At 35.0% G+C, this 24261-nt stretch overlaps 1 protein-coding gene across 2 annotated transcripts in view; it reads right to left on the bottom strand.

The window, feature by feature from the left end:
- Positions 1 to 24261, bottom strand: part of AMMECR1 (Alport syndrome, mental retardation, midface hypoplasia and elliptocytosis chromosomal region gene 1) — a 114803-nt gene that overhangs the window by 35983 nt on the left and 54559 nt on the right. The window lies entirely within an intron of this gene.

Here is a 24261-nt window from a genome sequence, read left to right as displayed (position 1 = left end):
AAAAAAAAAAAAAAAAAAAAAAAAAAAAAAAAGCAATGGACAAAAGCCATATAATTTAAATTATGGACGTGTGATAATAGCTCTGTCCCCCATAGCCGCAAAGCTCACCATGAATACATGGTAGTCCTGATGATTAGTGATTTAAGGGCATATCTATGAACGTAAATTATTTCAAAAATATTTATTGAGTGCCCGCTATGTGCCAAGCACAAGTACACATCCAGGGCATACTAAGTTCAATTTCAGTCCTGTGGAACACATTGCTTTGTGAAAGTTTTACTACAGTCACATGACTGGCATTTATATTAGCTACTCAAAGCACCTAATGAGAAGTACAAATCTTATAAACTAAGTCACATTTCAGAAATACAAAACAAAAGAAAAAAGAGGAAGGCACCTAAACTCACATGGTCTTACTACTTCTTAACACTTATGGACACTAGCCAATCTGTAGAAAATCTATCAGGCTAAGCAAAACCCTATAGAAATCCCAATTAAAAACTAATTTTTTGACTATTTATACGCATGCATGTTATAGCTTCATTAGACTATAAGCTAAATGAGTATAGTGACTGCTCATTTTTGTTCATTAATGTATACCTAGTGCCTAGCACATAGTACCTGGTGAATAAATATTTAACAAATGAAAGAATATAGAAAGGTAGTTTCATATTTAACAAACATTTATTGGCAGTAAAATAAACATTAAATGGCCCTACTGATTATATTTATTAAATAGCCAACGTTCCCCTACATTCTAAATAACCATTTGTTCATCAGCTTAAAAACTCGCCCACTAAAGTATGTCTTCCCCTGTTTATATCTATTTAATTCTGTTCATTTAGAAGGTGGTAACTAGCATTTTTAGTGTTTACTGTGTATTCACAGTGTAGCAGTTTGACAACACATTTCTATCTACAACTCACAAACTAGTATAAATTGATAGAAATCTACTTCCATGATAGAGTCACAGAGTTGCTTTGATCTCATAGTCCCTCTACCCCAAATAAAACACCGATACTTTGCGCCCCAAAGGAGCTCAATGGTTTCTTACGTTTGTGGGCAATTATTAATAGTAATTGTAGTTTGAAACATAGGGACCCATATTACCAGTCTATTTTAATGTTTTTTTACACCTTCTTATGAAGAAACATCTTATGAGCCAGATGAATAATAAGATATCAAGAGCAGGCATAGAAAAAGAAACATAAGATAACAGTCTCTTTAAATGAACATAGGCCTAAAAGGAAATGAGACATGAGTTCACAAATAAAAAATCCTTTAAAAAAAATTCTGTGCCCATTCTTCCTGTTCTCTGTGGGATTTAAGCTTAGTATGCATCCAAGGTGGAAGGGGACTTGCTGTAAATCAACCCTCTGTGGCCGGGCTTGGTGGCTCAGCCTGTAATCCCAGCACTTTGAGAGGCCAAGGCAAGTGGATTGCCTGAGCCCGTGGGTTCGAGACCCATCTGGGCAACTCAGCGAGATTGCGTCTCTACAATAAATCAAAAACTAGCTGGGCATGGAAATGCACGCCTGTAGTTCCAGCTACTTGGAAGGCTGAGGTGGAAGGATGGCCGGAGCCCAGCAGGTCGAGGCTACAGTGGCCAGGACAGTCTGGGAGACAGAGTGAAACTCTGACTCAAAAAAAAAAAAAGAAAAGAAAGAAAGAAAGAAAATCAACCTTCTGAAGCAATGAGAATTATTTAGCAGGAGAAGGACTGACTCTGGGGAAGATGGGTGGGAATGGTACACATCTGGTGGGGCTGTCAGGATGTTTGTCAACTAAAAGATTCTTACAACTTACCAGATTTATGGTAGTTAAAGTATTAGTATGCACCAACACATATTATCGCAGTCACATTAGACTAAAATTTCAATGTCTGGTTTGCCTTTTACAAGGAATAATATTAGTTTAGAATGCTGTTTAGAGCCTGCTCTACAAATCTGAGAGACCAGGTTATAGCACTTCATTTTCCTTTGCCACTGCCATGTCCTCACCCTCCCACCCATCTAACTAAAAGCCACTTATTAAACTTTGGTAAACACAACATTAAGGAAACTGAGAGAATGTTTTTTGTGGACTTAACTTTCCTGGAAATAATTATCAGTGGTGGAAAACAAACTCTTCGTAACAGAATACTTGTAAAACCTCATTAATATGAGCTCCACAATTTCAAAATTTGTGCTAATTCAAACAAACCTAGGCTGAAGTTTCCCTTAGCAAGTCTGGAAGAGAAGGTTCTGCTAAGCAAATCAACTTTGTAATTTGGGTTGTAAGGGAAATACAGGACTTGCTTAAACAGAACAAATTATTTTCAGGAATTTAGAATTAACCATCTACAGGCACCGTAACATCATAATTACAAGTCTTTTGTATAATATGTTTAAAAGTAGGTCTTTGGAAGACTTCTACTTGATAACACTCAGTCCATTTTGAGTTATCAGTGCCAATTACACAAGCAAATCAGTGTCACTAAAACAAGCAAAAGTTTTAAAATAAATATTTCATTCATTCTTTATTAATTACACTAGACTTCCTGCAATTATTATGAATTTGAGAGCTTTTACTTCCACTTCGGTGTTGCTAGCTACTCACCTACAGTCACTGTCATATTCTAAGACCTTTAAGCGTAAATTCTAAGATAGGTCACTAATAACTGCATCAGAAATATAGCTCTAGTTTCTTGACCAAGTTTGATTACCCGTTTATTGTCTGACCTAAGAAAATTACAATACCTTAGGGGCATATCTAGGTGAGGGGGAAAAAAAACACTAAAAGAAGCATAGTAAAAACCCAAGGCAACTAATAAAATCCTATGGAAACCTGTAAGTTAAGTACTAAAGATCTAGTCATTATGAAATAAATATCAAATACAAACCCAACAAAATAGCATCACTGTCCAAAGGAAGCATTCCCGGAGGTTGTTACTCCTCACACATCCATACTGGCTCTCACTTCACTAGCAGAGGGCAGTCTTCCAGCTCTCCAGAACTATTCCCTCAGCAAGCGTGGCTCACTGCCTTGGAGTCTTAGTTACCTTGTCACAAAGCGTCTAACCATTCTAATTATATTGTAAGCGCCTGGATTTGTATAGGTTTCCCTTAAGCACAAGACACATAGAACTAGCACATCATGGGTGCTCTGCTCATTTTGCTTGCTTTGAGGTGATAAGACTCCTCCTTTTCATATACAGAATTGCAAATCAGAGCAATAAGATAAAAAATGGCTCCAAGATCCCTGGTTTCTATAGAAACCTTGAAAATACCCGAACCACCAAATGTGTTTGCTTAAGAAAATTTGGGACACTAAAATTGATAGGTATCCTGTCAAAGGCCTATGTGAGAATACTGAATAAAATAATCATAGGTCAATGTTCCAACAAAAGTGAAATGCTAGCCTGTAAATTTCATAGGGAAAAAAAATCTTCAAAATAGTTTTGGGCAAGAAAGTCACAAAGTCTCCTCCCTTTTAAAATGTAAGACTTTTTATCCACTGGGTTAATTACGTGTGTCATCTCTGTATCATCAATGTTAATTGAGAGGAACAAGAGGGCCCACAGTCCAAAAATCATCTACAGCTGGACACCATAAGCTTGTGTTTCTTTAAATGAGAATTCTGCTTTTTAAATTATGCTTGGCTTGGGCAAATATTTAAGGTAGTCAGCAAACATAGGACACAAACCAACTGCTGGGGCAGAGTGAGGCAGCTCAGAGTTGTTCCAGTTTGGGAGTATTTTTCTAGGGGTCATTATACAAGTTATAATCCATATCTAGAAAAAACTAAGCAATGACTACTAATTTTCTAAATAAATATTGGGAAATTATATTTTATTATTATTGTATTATATTATTAAAACAAATATTTGTTTTTAACAAATGTAGTCATAATACAATTCGAATACTTGTCTATAGTTGTTTCACTACTCAATACTAGACTATTAAAATATATTAGCATTAAAATAAATGTTTACAATCTGTTATTTGAAAAGAAATTTTTGTTAATGTGTACAGTAGCAACCACCCTATCATTTTAACTGAATTTCAAGGTTTCTCTTCCCTTCAGAAAATACAAGTCAAGATCTGTACCTAGGGAGTCATCTAAATCATTTTGTGGTACTGTTCATTTCACTGCACTATATAAACTTTGCTCAAAATGGCGTGACCCCAGCAGATGGCTGGAAATGTTACTTCAGTGTAAATTACTGCAATGGGGGCTGGGCTCTTTGCCTTCAGGAAACTACCCCACCACCATCCTACAGCTTTGAGACTCTAGGCAAGTCAAAGAAGCCAAGGTGTCACAGAGTACTCCTATACACACTGCAGAGGACTCCTTGGATAGAGTTACACCAATCTAAGAGTTTCATGGTAGGACATCATTCAGCTACACTATAAAAACAACTCTTGTAAATTGGAATCATATTCACAAAACATCTGGAAAGTTCCCCAAAGGAGAAAAGATTACCCAAAAGTACTGCTAAGTGGATGGAAAAGAAGACGCTGACTTTTATCATAATCAAAATTCAGTCTATTTCCACTGTACTAGACAAATTAACAGATGTGCTGTTTACCTTGAAGGAAGCCTGGAATCTATTTTAATTCAGCCTTGAAATTCAGACATTCTTAGGTAATAAGTACCGATAGTTAAATTCCATAACAACCATTCAATGTTTACAAACATTTATTTCTTTACAGATTTCTCATCTATGAGATGTATTTTTGGTTAGAAAGAATTTTGAAGGTTCAGTGGTACTTTAACACATGTTGCAACATCAATGTTTGTTCAAGCAAGTGGAAGCTTATAAAATTATCTTTTTCTGAGCTTTGCTTTGTGGCATATAGACTGAGAGAAAATAATGATATCAAGGGTCTTTTATCTCCATTTTCTTTATTATAATTTTAAATAAAACAATAAATTAATAACATAATATATTAAATAATATTCTACTCTTACTACTATATCCTAACAAAAACAATTTTCAATAACTTTTTAATTTTTAAAATTCAGAAAAGAGATGATCTAAGATTAATTCAAAATTACTTTGTCATTAAAAATGACTCATTTATAAACAATGTGTCAAATATGCTCCCCATCCTGTGTTGCCTATCACTTTTAATAGTATCATCCTTTTCCCCATCATCTAAGAAGGAACCTTTGGAGCCATCTTCAACCCTTTTCTTTACCTTACTTCCCACACACAGTTTCACCTTGTTCAATTACTACCTTGTCTTTGTTACATGTCTCTTTACATCCCTCCTGCTACTAACCTCATTTAAGCCTGTTCTCATTTGAAATATTTCAAATTAGCTTCCCAACTGTTCTGTCTCTAATCTCTATCCTTTCCATTCCATCCCATATACAAGCAGCTGAGTCATCCCTGATGACCTTTTTTTCTGTACAGAATTCAATGGCAACTCAATGCCTTTAGAAAAAATCCAGCCTCAGTCTATCATTTTATCTCCCACTGTCGCCATTAGAGCCTAGCAGGGTTACTCACAATTATACCCCAAACAACGTACACTTCTTTGTCTCCTTGCATTTGGCTCAGGAAGTTTTTTGGATGCATAATGCATATCTTCTCCACATTCCTACTTTTGAATGTTGAAATTGAGTTGTGTGTGTCCACAAAAGTTCATCTTAAATGTCAGTTATTGTGTAAAACCTTCCCCCATCTATCCAACCAGAGCTTATTTCTCCTACTTCCAGTAGTGTTGTTACTACATTGAATGCAGCACTTATTTCATTCTTCCTTATATTTCTTTTGTGTATATGCCAATCTCCCTTATAAGACTACAGGATCCTTGAGGGTAGATACCACGTACTGCTCATCTTTGTAGCTCTATAATTCCTAGTACAATACCATACTCAGAGTTCAGTGTTCAGTAAATGTGGAATTAAACTGAATAAACCTTATTTCAGCCCAATATAATTGAGAAGACTCAGGATTTATAATAAATTCTATCTTTACAGCTGTGTTGTTATAATCGGTACACATTTAGAGAAAATACTGAATGCTCAGTCTTTCAATCAAGCTTTGAAACTACAGTAACTATTCTAAGTTTGAATTACCTTAAGAAAATAAGTAGAACAGCAAGAACACTGAAATCTGTAGTAAAATGCCAATGAAAAAAGACCTTTACAGCAGATTCAGCTGTACAAGTTCAACCAATGAACCACAAAGGCTGTCTTTTTTTTTTTTTTAACGTAGACTAAAAAGAGGGCAATATTAAGCATATTAATGAAAACTAGCTAGGAGACACAGGATAGAACACACTCGTTCTGAATCAGTCACTGCTTCCTTGCTGCAGCTGGATTTGGATCTTCTCCCACTGAAGGAGCGAGTAGATTAGATCCCACTTAATTTCCAAGTCTGACAAAATCAAAACTTGGAAGTAGACTGACTACTGGCAATTGTTAAGCACAGTAAATCCCTTCTCCTTTTGTAACTCCCACAAATGTCCTGCATTCACAACTTTTTTGTACCAGATGTTTTGTTGAAATTAACACATTCCTATCAAATGCATTGAAAAAGAAACATTTTAAAATTGCAGTCCAGCTTTATAATATTGAGCATTCCACTTAATCTCCAAACTGTTTATTTGTTACACAGACACTTATTTTATAATATTTATTTCACAGGGAATGACAGGGAAAGTCAGGCTCAGAATAGGGTGGGATCCATTCAGGCGTGAATGTTCTCACAGTTAATAATTGCAGACATAAGTCCTTAGAGGCCACATCTCAAAAGGGCATTTTAAAACTTGCTAAACATCAATTTGTGATCAAAATGTCCAAATTCCAGCCCAAATGATCTTCCTTGAGAAAAAAAGGTGAGGTGCTGCTTTGTTTATTGAATTCAAGTTTTATTTCTGCATCAATACAACATCTCTAGGTGAGTTCATCCATTAGTAGAATCAAGCTTAATTAATTAGATATTAATAAATGGTATAATGTGAAGCCATAATCTAGGATTGCTCACCTGGAACTTTGGTCCTCCCAAAATGTTCAGCCTTCACAGAAAGATCATTTCTGAAAAGCCATCACTGACTCACCCAATATTTGTAGCACCAAGAACTACAAACTTCACAGAAATGACTACCCTCTCTCTCTTTATGAGACCTTAAAAAATACACGGGCAGTACTGCTACTGTGAACAAAATGTCCTTCGTGAAAAGATTCTGATAAACACACTTGTGGTACCTTTTCTTATAAATGCTTGTAAGGTGTAATCATGTGCTAATATATAGGATGTTAAATAGCATCCCCATCTCTTCAGGCTATGTCTGCTTCTCATCCATTTCATTTGTAAAATTAGTATATATAGGTTTTTCCATGGAAGCACATCTTAAACATGTATTTCAATTGTTTTGTTTTTACAATAGCAAAACTTAACAGCTGCACTAGAAGATCTAAATATCTTCTCTACTTTTGCCTCCCATATGAATTGAGTGTCCCTATCCTTCATTAAATGACAACTGATGCAGTTATAAAGCAAGAAATAAATAAAAATTTCCTTGATTTAAAACTATAAATAGAAAACAAAATACGCACTCGTCTCACCTTACGTTGTATTCTAGACTCCTGAAAATAATGATGAATCACTTTTGAAAATTAGTTTTCTTTTCCCATGACTTCTACTTTCAGAGATATTTTAATATTCATTTCTTGCTTCCTTTGCATAGGCTGGGGCTCCTAATACTTTAATTACCTTACCTACCTAGTAAACAAATACTTCAATATACCAAAAATGACTACCTTATTCAAACATTTATTTTGATCTATGCCTAATCCCCCACAGCTACTTAGAGAATGCAAAGATATGAAAAATTTAGTCCAGAACCTCAAGGGACTACCAACCTAAGTAGAGAAGACAGTCATGCAAGAAACTAACTACATTGCAAGGCAAGATAAAACAAGTGCTGTCACAGAGGCACCAGCAGTTTGTTATGAAATAAGAACTCTGGAGAGTTTGGGGACATCTCTGGGTGAGTTCTTTGGGAAAGAGAAGAAGAAATATGCAATGTGAAAGTGTAATGCCATGTGCATTTACTAGTTTGTTTGCTTTGAAATTTTAAAATTTTCTTCCTGGAAAGTTTTCTTAGTCTTGAATTTAAAATGGGACACATCTTAGGGAAGAAATGGAACAGCAGCAATTAACTTTGACATTCAACTGTTTGACAGAATTTCTACTCTACCATGGTCCCATAACTCTTTCCTTCTACCTCTTTGGTCTATGATTTTAGCCTACAAATGACACTTAAATGCATTGTGCAGCCTCACTGACATCCCAAAGACTAAAAATGTTACCAATTTCTAGGCTAGTACCTACAGCTCTTTGCTGATTTCTCTTCCACTGCATCATTAATTTGCCATGTTGCTATGATCAGGTATGTAAAGTGACAACTTCTTACCCTGAAAAAATTCTTCAAAAATCCTATTATGAAACATGTGACATGGACAACATCCCAATCAGTTCTGCTATTAATTTCATTATTTTTAACAGGCAGTATATGAATTTAAAATGTGAAGGATATTTTCACTGTCAAATTTTAAAATGCCTATCCTGATAACAGGGTTCCCATAATGTATAACTTATTTCAGACAAAGGAAAGTTTTAAAATAGATTAGGAGCAAAGTCAGAAGATACTCAAAAATGCCTATGATTCTAACATTTTCATTACTGTTTACCACAAAATTTAAAAAGCAATGCATACATAAAGGACCTGTATGCAAAAAAGTACATTTAAAGTATCTTACATGACCACATACATACAATTCCTTCATGTAACTTTGCTGATGTTAAATGCAGATGTTGTACAGAAAGAAATCAAAGGTTGGAGGGAGTATGTATCCCTGAGGTGATAAATTGTGATTGGACTGTGGAAGTTTAGAACATCAACCTGGACTAAGAGGATAACTGTGAAGAAAAAACAAAGAAAGACACATTGAGGGAGACAGTGCCTCAGGATTCTGAAAGGAAAGGGGACCCAGAAGAAGTTAAGCAAGACAGAAAGTAATGGACTGGGGGTATAAGGGAGTTAAAAAACTGAATCCCCAAATGAAGAGAAAGCTTATTCAGTGATTTGTTTTTTCTGCGAGTTATTGAGACCAGAATGTTAAGAAAATATCCATAAAAAGCTTTAATGGGGAAGGGGGAGTGAAGTTACTGGAGAGAGAAGCAGTATAGCATAGTGGCTGGGAATGCTGGCTTTGGAATTAGAGAGAATCAGGCTCAGATTCAGGTGCTGTCATATATTAGCTGTCATTCAGGAAATTACTTAACCTTTCTCAGCCCTGGCTTTCCCTAACTGTAATATAAGTGAAATACCTTTGACCTCACATGGCTGTTGGAAATATTAAATGAGGTAACTTATATAAAATACTTAGGATGAGTCCAGCACATATATGCAAAATAAAAATTATTATTATGATTAGGAAATATAACTAGTAGAGGCAGGTTTGAGGAAAAGGGAAATCTAAGGTAAGAATAAACTTAAGGTTTTGCTTTGAGTTTCTTTAATACTGGTATTCTGTTACTCCTGCAGTTTTGGTTGAGTAGCTCTAGGGGTATTCTTCATTTTTTGGAAATATACCAAAAACTTGACACAAAGCAGATAACTAAAGAGTAAGTCTTTACATTACAAAATGATTATTTTCTTACAAAGGGATTTTTGAAATTGTATGCTTCAGACAGTTTTCATTGTATGTATTCATTTCATTCATACAAGTTTTATGCTACATAAAACTTTAAAAAAATTCACATAATTTTATGGGTACTTTCTATTATAGAAATTGTATTGATAGTCCAATACAATGTTAGAAGACCTGTGTTCTAACTCTAGTTCCAACTCTGTGTCGTAAATTGTTAGGAAAACTAAAAGATTTAGTAACAGGCCTATCTTAGAATCTCTGGGCTCTGTGGCTCAGCCAATTCCAGAAGTCTAACGTAGGCTGTGAGAGGAGTTGTGATGGCAGCAGCATTAAAGGTGTTAATAAAAAGGGGCCAGTTAAAATTGTGATGAGTGGGTGGATGGGAGTTCATTGTAAAGCTGTGTATTTTGCCACTCCTAAACTCCTAAAGACTCAGACATTACTCAGAGGGTAAATTCAACCACTACTGGTTAATTCAGCTTTCTATAAAGCACAAAATTCAGGCAATTTTTGACTTGTGGCACTTTAACTAAAGTTGTGTAGTAATGGGAGCTGTGGCAGAGGAGTTTAGAGGTGTTTGAAAATGAAATGGGCTACTTAACTGGTAGTGAGTTCCAAGTCAACACAGATATTGAGATAGAAGATAGATGACCATTCCTTGGGAGACTTTAAGAGAAATTAAAGTGTCTGATAGAGGTTGGACTAGATGACTTCTAAGGATCTCTTCCAGATTTATGGTTCCATGGCAAGCATAATATTCAAATAGATCAACCTCATGTTAATCTTCTTTCTGAAGTGTTCTTTATAAGGATCCCTTTCCCCTGGCTCAGTCTAACTCTAACTGGCCTTAAACCACTCTTTGCACTATCAATCAGCATTGGCATTTCATTGGCTCAAATACACTGGCAGCAAGGAAAGGTGACAAAAGTAAGCTAACAGACAGAAAGGAAAGAGTAGAAATGGTCATCAGGATCAAGCAAAGTTACTACAAAGCAGTGAGACTGCTTTTCGCTAATTTGCTTTGATGTGGCTTGGCAAACTACTGCAGAGGGCCATTTCAAAAGGGAGAGACAAACATATAAAGTTAAGAACTATAATCCAGTGTGTTAAGTGTTACAATAGAAGCCTGAACAAAGTGCTGTGGCAAAACAGAGACTGACCAATTTTGCTGGAGAGTGTCAAAGAAATTTCATAGAGGAAGTAATGAGCAAGTCAAGTCTTGAAGGATGAGTAGGAGTAGACTGGATGAAAATGGGGAGAGGCATGGTAAGCAAAGAAAAAATATTAAAAGCCAGAGATATGTGAAAGAACATATTTGGGAAGTGGTGAATAATTGTGCTTGGCTAGAGTGTGAGGTTAGGGCCCCATATTCCATGCTTCTTAAGAAGGATGAGCTTTCTTCTGTGGCAACTGGGAGTAACATGTACTCTTTTAAGCAGGAGAGTGACAGATTTGTGTCAACAGAGATAACTCTGGTGACTAGTACAGAATGGCTTCAAGGAGAAGTGAGGAAACCCATGAGACAATGAGAACACATACTAAGGCAGTGACAGTACAGCTGGAGAGGATGGGATAGACTCCAGAGAGACTTGGGAGGTAGAACCAACAGAAAACACTGATACCATCATGTTCAATGGTTAATTTTATGTATGTGTATATTTTTAAAGGATGATATATAAACAAAAATGAGATGCAACTGACTGTAGGGTCACTAATTTATTTTCTGATGATGATTGTTTCTTTTCATATTATGAAAATCCCTGTTAACCTAGTTGTGTCCAAGAGAAAAAGAACAATTGAAATTGCTATAAATATACTTTAAATTTAATTTTTTGGCTAGTCCCACCATGTAATTTCCTTCTGAAATAGAAAGAGAAATATTTACTGCATACTTGGTGTGTGTTAGATACTTAATATACATGTATGTCTCTTATTCTCACAACTATTGGGTTAGTATTATATTTTACAAATGAGAAAACCAAGATGTGGTAGAAATCCAGGAGCTTCCCTCAGGTCACAAAGCAAGAATTGGAGGATCTAGGATTAGAACCCAGATAGGGCTACCTCTGAAGCCCATGCTCTTTCTATAACCTCACACTGCCTCTGAAATTAAAAGCAAATATCAAAAAATTTAAATGGAAAATCAAATATCATTATAAAAATGATTATATCAATAATCTGTCCATTTTTGTGAATATTTCTAAGTATTCATGATAAAATGAACTTTTAAAAATGTCAGTTAAAACACACAAAAAAGTACATTCAATATGCACTTAATTAAAAACTGTCATAAGAAATCATCTACAAAAAGAATGGGTAATTTCAAATTATCTGGTATATTTATAAGTTTATACTTTACAATTCACTATTTCTAAGTGTTGATACAAAAACAAGACTTTATTTATTCAACTATTATTTCCTGAGTGTCTACTATTCTAAGTCTTGGGGAATATTATAGTAGTTCCTGCCCCTATGTAACTTACATTCTCATTAAGGGAGATCCACAAATATACAAGGAAACATACAGTATGCCATGTGGTGATAAGTGCTATGAAGAAAAATGAAGCAGGGTAAGGGGGACAGGGAGAGCTAGACATCAAATGTGGACCCTGTAATTTTACATTGAGTGTCACTGATAAGGCATCATGTGAATAGAGACCTAAAGGAAGTAAGGGAGCCAAGCTACATGGATATCTGGGAGAAGATTGTTCCAGGTAAAGAAAATGGCAAGTGCAAAGGCCCAGGGGAGGGACCGTGCTTGGCGTATTCAAAGGAAAACAAACCAGCACGGTGAACGAGTGGGAAAAGGGAAGTGGAAAGAGGGGAGTAGAAGATGAGAAGAGAGGCAAAAGCAAGCAAAGCATGGTGGCGTTGTAGAACCTTTACTTTGAGTGAAAAAAAGGTTTTGTAATATCTTTTTTGTTATAACTATTTTTTTTGAAAGTGAGAAAGCAGGATTTATTAAGAGGACAGAAAAGCTCCCACAATGGGAGGGGACCTGAGGGGGTTGGCCTGTTATGAGTATTTTTTTAAAAAGCTTTTTATAGATTTAGGGAGTGTAAGTGCAGTTTTGTTACATGGATATACTACACAGTGGCGAAATCTGGGTTTTTAGTGTACCCATCACCCAAATAGCGAAATTGTGCCTAACAGGTAATATTCTAACCTCATCCCCCCCGCACTCTCCCACATTTTGGAGCCCCCAATGTCTATTTTTCAGCTCTGTATGTACATGTGTACCCATTGTTTAGCTCCCACTTTTAAGTGAGAACATGCAGCATTTGACTTTCTCTTTCTGGGTTATTTCACTTGGAATAATCGGCTTTTATTACAGGCAAGAAAGGCAGACATAGAAGGGCATCTTGTATCAGATATAAGGACTAACACTAACTGAGGGGAGTTTTGTTATGTCAGTGGGTATGTTTGTACTTATTTTGGTTAATGGGGTAAATGTGATGCTCTGAGCAATAATAAAACATATGAAGAGGACGATGAAACAGCACAAGAGGGTAGTTTTTTGAAAAAAATATACATTTTATAATGTACTTACAAACCCATGAATTTCACAGTCATTCTTTTACCACTGAAATATTTAAGAGTTGTTTCAGCTGAAATCTAGTATTATCTCAGATGACTCCTATTCCTAGCCACTACTCTTTATTAGAGGTGAAAGAAATCTCTTTTATAGCCCACAGAATGGGGAAAACAATATTTGACAGTTGTATATCTGACAAGGGCCTAACATCCAGAATCTACAAGGAACTCAAATGTGCCAGAAGGAAAAAAACGAATAGTCCCATTAAAAAGTGGGCAAAAGACATGAATAAACACTTCTCAAAAGAAGATATACAGGTAGCCAACACACACATGAAAAAGTGCTCTGCCTCACTAATCATCAGAGAAATGCAAATCAAAACCACATTGAGATACCACATAACCCCAGTAAGAACGGCCATCATTAATAAAACAAACAACAACAGATGCTGGCCAGGATGTGGAGAAAAGGGAACACTTATACACTGCTGGTGGGAATGCAAACTAGTTCAACCTCTATGGAAAACAATGTGACAATTTTTAAATGAACTAGAAATTGACCTTCCATATGATCCAGCGATCCCCCTGCTGGGAATATACCCAGAAAAACTCAAATCATTCTACAAAAAAGATACCTGCCTGCGCATGTTTATTACAGCACTATACTCAATAGCAAAAACATGGAACCAATCATGCTGCCCATTGAAAGTGGACTGAAGAAAAACAATGTGGTACATACACACAATGAAATATTACACAGTCATAAAGAACAAAATTATGGACTTCGCACCAACTTGAATGGATTTAGAGTTTATAATACTCAGTGATTTATCACAGAAACAAAGAACTAAGTACCACATATTCTCACTCATAAGTGGACCCTGAGTATTTACCATAATACTATAAGGAAGGGATTGGCAGTAGCCAGAAACTGCTGGGAGAAGGAGGGGGGACACATAACATTAATAAGGGTACCCCTGATTTCAAATCAGGCAGGGTGAGGACCAAAGGGAGGCCCAAACTTTACCTGGATGATGACCACTTTTCTACCTAATCCTGAATTATACATCTTTAAAATAAAATAAATTAAAAAAAATTTTTAAAGAAATCTCCCCTTTTGTCTATAGCATTTTCAGACCTGTTCAAGTCCAACCTGTGTTCTCAGTTCTATTGCCACTCCAAAGAGTTTTCCCAATGTCACAATGACTCTCTTCAGAGAACTTCTGAAAAGAAATAACATTTTACAATATTCTCATTTTTCTTTTAGTTTCAAAGCAATTGTTATAATTATCAACTATTCATGAGATAACTAAGTTTTGAGTACTCATAATGTAGCATGTTTCATAAGCTGAGATGATACTAAAGGCTTGGATTTGGTTCTGAATCATCCACATGTTCTGTCTGTGCCCTACTGTAATCAACTGCCCAGGATCTAGGGTGCAGTCTTTGATGTGGAGTGAAACAAAGCGAACTGGTCTAAATGGGGATTGAACCCATGATCTCATTAGCAGTATAAGTCTAACCAGCAGTGTACAGTTGTTTACTGCTCTTCATATGCAACACAGCTCTACTCATTTCAAAGGCTTAGAACACTTCTCCAGACCTAGCTAGGGGGCAACAAAAGGTCATTTTAGAAGAATAGCTTAGGTTAAAAAGCAACCTGCAGAATGTAAGAGAGTCTCTTTCCTGCCATCCTCAGTGAAGTGGCTACAGTTGGAACCTTTTATATCGGCTTTGTAGAATATATATAAAGCAGTCCTGAAGGTAGCTGGGTATAGCAACAAGAAGTTTAATTAAAGATTTTGAAGAATTTATTTTATGGTCTTTACTTTTACCACTAGGAAAGATACAAAAATTAACATTTTAATGTAGAAACAAACAGAAAAACCCAAGGGTTAAAAATGGGAACAATAACATGTTTACCTAATTTGAATGATGAGCCTATAGTTTCAATATGTATAATTATAGGATAATTTTGTGAGCTGAAATAAAATAAAAATGAGCCTAATTGTAAATCTATACTTTATAGCCGGGCTCAGTGGCACAGCCTGTAATCCCGCGCCTTGGGAGGCTGAGGTGAGTGGATTGCCTGAGCCCGTGGGTTCGAGATTCGCCTGGGCAACTTGGCGAGACCTCATCTCTACAATAAATCAAAAAATTAGCCAGGTGTGGTAGCGCGCGCCTGTAGTTCCAGCTACTTGGAAGGCTGAGGCTGAAGGATCGCCGGAGCCCAGAAGGTAGAAGCTGCAGTGGCCGGGAGCGGCCACTGCACTCCAGTCTGGGCGACAGAGTGAGACTTCAACTCAAAAATAAAAACAACAAAAAAAACCCAAAATCTATACTTTATGAATCTAAATGTATTTTCTTAACTTTTGGATCTTAAATACACTGAAAAATGCACTGCACATTTAATATTAACAATAATTAGAGCTTCAGTCTCAAGAGAATGAATTAAATACAGGCATGCATTTAATACATGACACCTGGGACATGCTCTGAGAAATGCATCATTAAGTGATTTTGTCCTTGTGCAAATATCTTAGAGTGTAGAACCGTCGATGGTATGGCCTACTACATACCTAGGCTATATGGTGTAGTCTATTGCTCCTAGGCTACAAATCTGCATAGCACGTGGCTGTACCCAATACTGTAGGCAACTGTAACACAATGGTAAATTTGGATTTAAACACAGAAATGATACATAAAAATATGGTATTATAATAATAATCTTATGGGGCCATTGTATATGCTGTCTGTTGTTGACCAAAATGTTGTAAGGTGATACATGACTGAACAGTTTTCCATCTTTAAAAACTTCTAGCATCAATGAAACTCTTATTCTAATAGAAACTTTTAAAACGTTACCATTTGTCCATGTCTATTTTGTTATATAGATATATTTTATTTCTTATGTTAACAAGAAGCAGATCAGGTAATGAAGCTCTTTAGAACAAGACTTGTATATGGAACAGTTGCTCTTTATTTAAAAAGTGATAGGTTGGGCTCAGTGGCTCAGCCTGTAATCTCAGCACTTTGGGAGGCCGAGGAGAGTGGATTGCCTGAGCCCACGGGTTCAAGACCAGCCCGGGCAACTTGGCAAGACCTCGTCTCTACAATAAAATAAATAAATAAAAATAAAATAAAAAATGATAGAAAAATGTAAAAAAGATCCACGGTTTGTTTCTAAGAAAAATATATATATGATGCAAGATAAAGGGCTAACAGCAAGTGTTTAGCCTTTAAAGACCAACAAAATTTTTTTATCAATAATGGAAAGGAAATTTTTCCAAGGACTACTATCTTGGAAATACACATTTGAGGCAGTTTAAAGGTTGAAAGAAGGGCAAGGATCACAGAGAAGGGCTTTGTTTCTCTTGCCTTCTAAGAAAATCTTTTTTTCTTTTCTTTTTTTTTTTTTGATTTGGAGTACAGTAGCACATTTCCGGCCACCGCAGCCTCGACCTGCTGGGCTCCAGTGATCCTTCTGCCTCAGCCTTCCAAGTAGCCAGAACTACAGGCGTGTGCTACCATGCCCAACTAATTTTTGATTTATTGTAGAGATGAGGTCTCGCCAAGTTGCCCGGGTGGGTCTCGGACCCGCGGGCTCAGGCAATCCACTCACCTCGGCCTCCCAAAGTGCTGAGATTACAGGCTGAGCAACCGAGCCCGGCTAAGGAAATCTTTTAAAAAATATTTTCTTGTGCTCATTAAATTGTAACTAAAAATTTACTATTCAATAGCGGCACTAAGACCTCAACATTCAGTTTTTTTTAAGTACTCAAATTCCTTGCAACATTGCTCACTTAGAGGTGGTAAAAGCATATTGTTTGCATGATATTCTAGAGAGAAATAACTGCCTTGAGCTCACATCAGTGTACCCATCCTATTCTTGCAGAACACTAAGATACAAATCTGTCCTTTTGTTCATTCAGATCCTAATGACTTAAATACTTTAGACACTTATAAGTAGACCCAATATTTATTATGTAAATATTCCGACAAAAGAAATATATTTTAATGTTTATAGAATAATTTTAGATCACATCTAATATAATAATTTCCTACAGTATTTGTGTTCTAATTGAGGTTTACCATTTGAGTCTTTTATGTGAAAAAAATGAAGACTGTTTTAGGCAATGGCTCTCAGGAAAGGAAATAAACATCAGTTTACAGTACAGAAACAAAATATCAATTCACAGAAGGAAAGCAGAATCAAAATTTAATTATACTTAATTTTCTTCATTTGCAAGCATTGGTTCCAGCTAATGTTTGATGGACGCTTTCTCTCTCATGTGCGTGCACACATACACACTTTTAATAAGAGTCCTCTATTTCAGAAAATTTTTTTTCCACAACAAGTTGATTTTCCCCTTTAAACTATGTACTACTAATTTCTCAAAATATCTAACATCTTGTATATGGTCACTTTGATAATAACAATTTATACACATCCCTATAATTTTGACCTTTTTGGTCTATATAGTATTTTTAAAAAGTGGCATGGAGACTTTTGCTTACATGCAAAGTGAACTACGGATGAACCAAATAAAATAATTTCATAAATTGCTTTAAATACATTTCAGCTTTTATTATAGATATAGAGTACCTGTTCATCCAATATCACTTCATCTGCCTCTTAGAGAAAATTCACTTTCTACCTGGGACTACAATTATATATATATATAACTTGTTATTTCTCTTAATTATATCATAAACTCCTAAGGCAAAATCTAGACCAGATTTGCATAATGAGCTGTTTAAACGTGATTAAAAAGGAAAATAGCAGCCTTGCAGGAGCAAGAGGTAAAGCTTATAGACGAATGCAAGAATAGGATCAGCTTCTTGTAGTTCATCTCTCCTATCAAATTTAAGAACCAAAAGCCCTGACACTGAAAAAGTCAATTTTCAGCTTCTCTCACATCTCCTTTTGTCCAAAAGCATTGTGCTTGTGGCTCTTAATCAGTGCAGCAGGGGATTCTAACTGGAAACACTGAAGATCTGAAAGATGAGATAAGAAGCTGATGTGATTAGAATCTGATATACTTACTACATTTAATTTATCTAGCAGTAGGTGCTACATGAATTCAGATCCTATTCTGTAATTCAGGAGCCCATTAGCCATACTGCAAGTGGTTCTTGCTGTTTAGATTCTTTTCCCACATTTTGAGGGCATTTTGTGGCCGTATCTCTGCACATTAGAAAAACCTTGGGTAACGGAGAAGTACATTAACCTAGCAGCTAAAATGAAGATTCCAGAATTCTGCAGACATTTTGTCATACTTTCCTATAGATAATTTTGAGTAAAGAGCATACAATAATCTAGGCTCCAAACTGTACCTTAAATGCTTGCAAAATCTGACAAACATTTAATTTCTCATTTGGTAATTAATACACTGAAACTATCAAATTAAGCACAAGTTTTAGGTCTCAGGCCATCTTTCCATTTGTAAAACAGCAACAAAATGTAATTAATTAATTTGCATTGTGTTTTTGATACATCTAATTTATCTTTCCAAAAAGCATACTTTAGCCAGGAGCCTTGTCACAAATGCTTGCCAAAAATAGTCTGGCCATAACATCTCCAGAATGAGCTTCCATGACAATAATATACAGTCAGAAATGACTCATGTACAGCCTTTCTTTTCATAGAGAAATCAATCTGGGTGATGCTACCATAAGGACTAATCATGGGGGTGAGGAACTTGTTTAATCTAATTATTTATAACAAGCCAAGAGTAGTTACCTAAAATAATCAAGAATAAGAATTATCACAAAATGGTCTACGATGAGGGGGAAAAATATAATTATGCTGCTTATAATGAGTTTAAACTTATACTGCTTTTGAAAAATGCCAGATTACAACACCAAAATATAAAAGCAAATTCAGTTTACAATGAATCTAGTCCCTCAGGAGTACCTAATACAACTAGGCCCTTTGAAAGTAAGAAAGTAGGTTTGTTAACTATTTTCGATATCTCAAAAAGTCTAATGGAAAGTGAACATTTGTAACATGTAAAATCAATCAATCTCTCTCCCAACACACACACACAATTCCATTAACTTACACAGAACATAATAAAACAAAACTCCAAAACAAAGTAAAGTACATCACCCTTTGTACGGTCACCCTGTTCCCTGGAAAGGACTAAAACTTCTTTGCTAATTTCTCAAAATTAAGAAAAGCAACCTAAGTGGCACAGTTCAAAATCAAGCTCCAAAGACTGCATAATTATTTCAGAATCAAGCTCAAGCACGTGCATAATTATTTCACTGGCAATAAGTCTAAGAACAACAAAGTAAAAGAGAAAAAAAGTCTTCTAAGTGTGGTGATAGACCACATTTCTGTTTCACTAAATAAAAACACATCTATTAATTACTTATATATTCTAGAAAAATTACTGCCAACTTGAATTTACATAAAGAAAAAGATCTGCACTTCGCTGGACTTCATTAGCCAAAATTAAAAATATATATTTTTGACTAAAATGTTGATATTCATCCATATTAATCACATTTTTCCTCTTTATAAAAGTACATTTCTTAAGTGCTAAAATAGGGGATATAAATCTGCCTGCAGCTGGGCTTGGTGGCTCAGCCTGTAATCCCGCGCCTTTGGGAGGCTGAAATGAGTGGATTGCCTGAGCCCGCGGGTTCGAAACCCGCCTGGGCAGCGAGAGCTCATTTCTACAATAAATCAAAAATCAGCCAGGCGTGGTAGTGCATGCCTGTAATTCTGGCTACTCGGAAGGCTGAGGCGGAAGGATTGCCAGAGCCCAGCAGGCGAGGCTGCAGTGGCCAGGAGCGGGCACTGCACTCCAGTCTGGGCAACCGAGTGAGACTCCAACTCAAAAAAAAAAAAAAAAAAATCTGCCTGCTTTCTAACATGTAAATGCCATAAACACAAGTAAATACTGAAAATTATCTTCTTCAGCTGGAACAAATAATATTTCTTCTACTTTGAAGTCTTGAACAGTGATAAATTTGTAATTTGTGAATTTCATCAGCAATATCTATGGATAGACTTTTATTGATAATTCTAAGCACTCCATCCTGTTTTTTAAAAATTTTATTTATTTTCCATAATATTTTATGTGCATCTCAACTTAGGAAGGAATGAAAACGATTCCATTTTACATTTAAGAAAAGTGCATAGTTTTTGAAATCTAACAGTGGAGAAAACCTTGAAGTTAGCCCAACTCAATCCCTTCTTTTCTCAGAGGATGACATCAACCTGCTTCTTATTTGCTATAATCTTTCCTGCTTTTACCCAGATCCTCCAAGGTCATGGAAAGACTAGTCTTTTTATTAGTTTCATATTGTAATTCTCACAAAGTTTTTTCCTATCTGCACAGAAACTGTATTTTTACAATTAAGAAAAAACCCTCAGCCTATTTATGAGGTTTTATTTCAGTATTTTTTTAAAAATAAAAATTTCAACTAGGAGAACATACAACTTGACTATGGCAAGCATTTTAATTTTAAACCAGCATGTTTATAAATAAAAATTTAATCCAGAATAAGCATTTCATTTTTAAAGTACCAAGTCATTTTTTCATTTTATTTTATTTTTATAGTCATCTTTTAAAGAAAAGGTGTTAGAGATTAAGGGACCACAGACAAGTTAGATCACTGCCTTCTATAAAATGGTTAATTTTTATAACAAGAAAGGGTACTCAGACAGATGTTTTGCATACCTATGTTCACAATAGCCAAAAAGTGAAGCCACCCACCCAAGTGTTCAATAGGTGAACGTATAAACAAAATGTGGTATATGTATAGTAGAATATTATTCAGCCTTAAAAAAAGTAAACTGACACATGCTACCACATGAATGAACCTTAAAGACATTATGCTAAGTGAAATAAGCTAGTCACGTAACAAATAACAAATATTTTATAATTCCACTGTACCTAGAGTAGTCAAATTCATAGAGACAGTAAGTAGAATGGTGTTTTCCAGGGTCTGAAGGAGGAGGAACAGGGTGGCAGGAATGTAGTGTTAATTAAGTACAGAGTTTCAGTTGAGGAAGATGACAAAGTTCTGGAGATGATGGTGGTGACGGTTGTATAACATTGTGAATGTGCTTAAGGCCACAGAACTGTACACTTAAATATGGTTAAAATAGTAAATTTTATGTTATGCATATTTTACCACAATAAAAAAGAAATAATGTAACTGAGTAACATTCTGATCAGATTAGAGTAACATTCTAATCACAGATGAAAACAGTAAATAGCCAGGCATTGTAATTTTTTTAAAAAGACACCTATACTTTGAGAGTCTTTAATTTCACTGTTTACTTTTTGTTTTGCTTTCTCCCTTATTTGTACCTCCAGCACCCTAAGTTCATTTATTTCATTTATTTATTTTGTGAGTTATACATTTTAAGATGGGAAGACCAAATTCCAAAAGTCACCAATTGTTATGTTCAGAAAAGTTGTACTCTTCAAGTCTAGTCCATGCAAATAATACGATTTCATAACATACAGTGGTATATTTTTATAATAAGCATTGTCCTTTTATACAGTATTAATCCAGTCAATTTTCTTCTGACTAGTCTATACAACCCTGAGTTATATACTTTCTATAATACCACCTGTGGATTTTCTGGAATTTTAACCAATGTTCCAAAATTTCAATCTTAACTTCTAACTAGAGTTTTTTTTAAGAAATAATGATCCATGATTTATAAAATTTCAGTAACTTGCTTTCAAGTCCATTATTTTCATGACAAAGTTGCAAAACATAAATTACCAGAAAATTTTATTTTTCTTATCTTAAATGTAGCAGTTAAGAGCATGGACTTTGTAGTCATATGGCCTGGGTTTGAATCCTGGTTACCACTTACTAGATTTGTGAGTGGGTAAATTATTAAATTATCTAAATCTCAGTTTCCTCATTTTAAAAATGTGAATAGTAATAGTTGTTGTGAAGACTATGCATATAAAGCTCCTCAGCAATGTCTTACATATAGTAAATTCTTACTGACAGTCATTAATAATAATAAATATTACAACAAAACATGTAGAAATGATAAGCACACTATTAGACTGAAAAACATTAGGCTGCAACTTTTTTAAATGACTCCTTACTGTTTTGACACTAAAATGAATCTGGAAAATAGATTAACTGTATTTTGTAAGACTTGTTTTCTTTTGTTCATCTCTTCCAAATAACTTGATTCTTATTACCACATTAAACAAAAGAAATTACTCCAAATAAAAATGAGAAGTAAAACCATGTATGTGCATGTGTGTAAACACTTAGAAACACACACCCCTCTTTAATGAGCTGTATACAATTTGAGGAAGTTGTATAGAAATATGAGAAAAAACTTGAAAAGTAAACAGGAAGAGCCACAGACTATAATGAGGGTAACAAGGTATACAAATGTAGGCAAATTTCCAAGTTTAACTACTTGAACAATTCATTCAGAATCACGTCATTGTTAGAAAAATATACTCTAATTATTCTGGTCATTACTCTAGTAGATATATTGACCAGTCCAGAAAAGTTGGATATTCTCATCTCTTTTATCAATGTAAGAAGGCAAAAGGAATTCTTTTTCTTTAAAAAAAATCAAATTGCTACCAGTTAATACTAATAAAGAAAAATCTTAATACTAATTAAGATTTCTAAACTATATAATATTTGATGATAGGATTTCTGCCATAGTTTCATTAGAAAGTACAAAAAACTTCTATACTACCAATTCTTACTACCCAAATATAAAGTAAAATTCTGTTTCAGAAACAAACTTACATTTCAGAAAATGTATTCCTTGGAACACTAATGGCACAAGACTATGGGGTGTGAGTGTAAAAGGGTTCTGTAGTCAATAAGTTGAAGTCTGGAAAATGCTGCATTCAATCTCTCTCTCTTAGAGATTCATAACACTATTAACATAAAAGGTTCTGAGAAGTCCTTCAGTGAGCAGAGCTGTTTACATTTTTTTAACCAGTGTTTCCCAAAAGTATTTTGCCACAGAATTCTTTTTCTCAGGTAATACCAAGGAATCAGTGTTCCTCAAGACAACTATTTTGGGAAATGTGCAGTAAATTGCCACTGATTAGTTATTAAACATGTAATTTCACATTCACCTGTCCCAAAAAGGTAGTCATTGGCAGAATTTGATGAAATCCCAAAATGAGCCCACTGTATTTCATGTCAAGAAAAAAAAAAAACCAACTAACATGTCTACAGTAGCATTTATACTAGTTTATAAGCATTTGTACAAGTTACAGTTATTTTCAAAATATATGTTTTGACTTCCTTATAGCCTGTATATTATTTAATCAAATCCAAATACCCAGTTTCTAATACCTATGAAAAGCTAAAAATGAATGTGATTCTCCAAGCCACTGCTTTTCTTTCTGGGCTTCAATGCAAGCTGAGAAAACCCTGCAGCTGTGAGCTACTGCCCACCTTCAAATATGAGAATACTAAACTTCTGTTGTAGTATTTTATTAACTAGTACTATATAAAATAATGAATGCTCTACAACATTAATCCTGAAGTGAAATAGTGATTATTACTTTATTCCCTCAACACTCCCTTGACACCACTATTAAGTATATAGAACAAAATACTGTAATTACTACTTTACCTATGGAGGTTGAACAATTTGCCTGAAGTACCAATAGTCAGCAGGGACCAATTTCTTGTTGGACAGATACTGTGTATAGAATAACTATAGAAACTGTATCAGATAATCACTCTAAAATGTGAACAAAAACAGGAAATTCTTTTACTAATAGCTTATTATTTAAGGAATTTTCTTCTTTTGAGAAATAATTCTGGAATACAATCTGCTAGAAACCCTAACTTGAACTAAAAAAAAAGCTGATGGTGTGCTAGACAGCTTTTTGTGAGTTCAGAAATTAAGAACAAAGTCTTAACAACTGTAATGAGGCATTCATTACTTTGTCCTTGTGTTAGATGAAAGAAAATAAGCAAGCTAACATTAATTTTGGATGAAGTATGAATGTGAATGATTGTGCTCCTGGACTGTGGCATCATTTTCTTCCTAGATTCTCCCTTAAATTTCAAAAGTACATAAAAGTGTAATAAAATGTG

The sequence above is a fragment of the Carlito syrichta genome, unplaced genomic scaffold (assembly GCF_000164805.1).
Source record: "Carlito syrichta isolate Samal-C Ts95f unplaced genomic scaffold, Tarsius_syrichta-2.0.1 Scaffold305844, whole genome shotgun sequence".
Lineage (NCBI taxonomy): Eukaryota > Metazoa > Chordata > Mammalia > Primates > Tarsiidae > Carlito > Carlito syrichta.
This window is presented reverse-complemented; position numbering and strand designations above follow the sequence as displayed.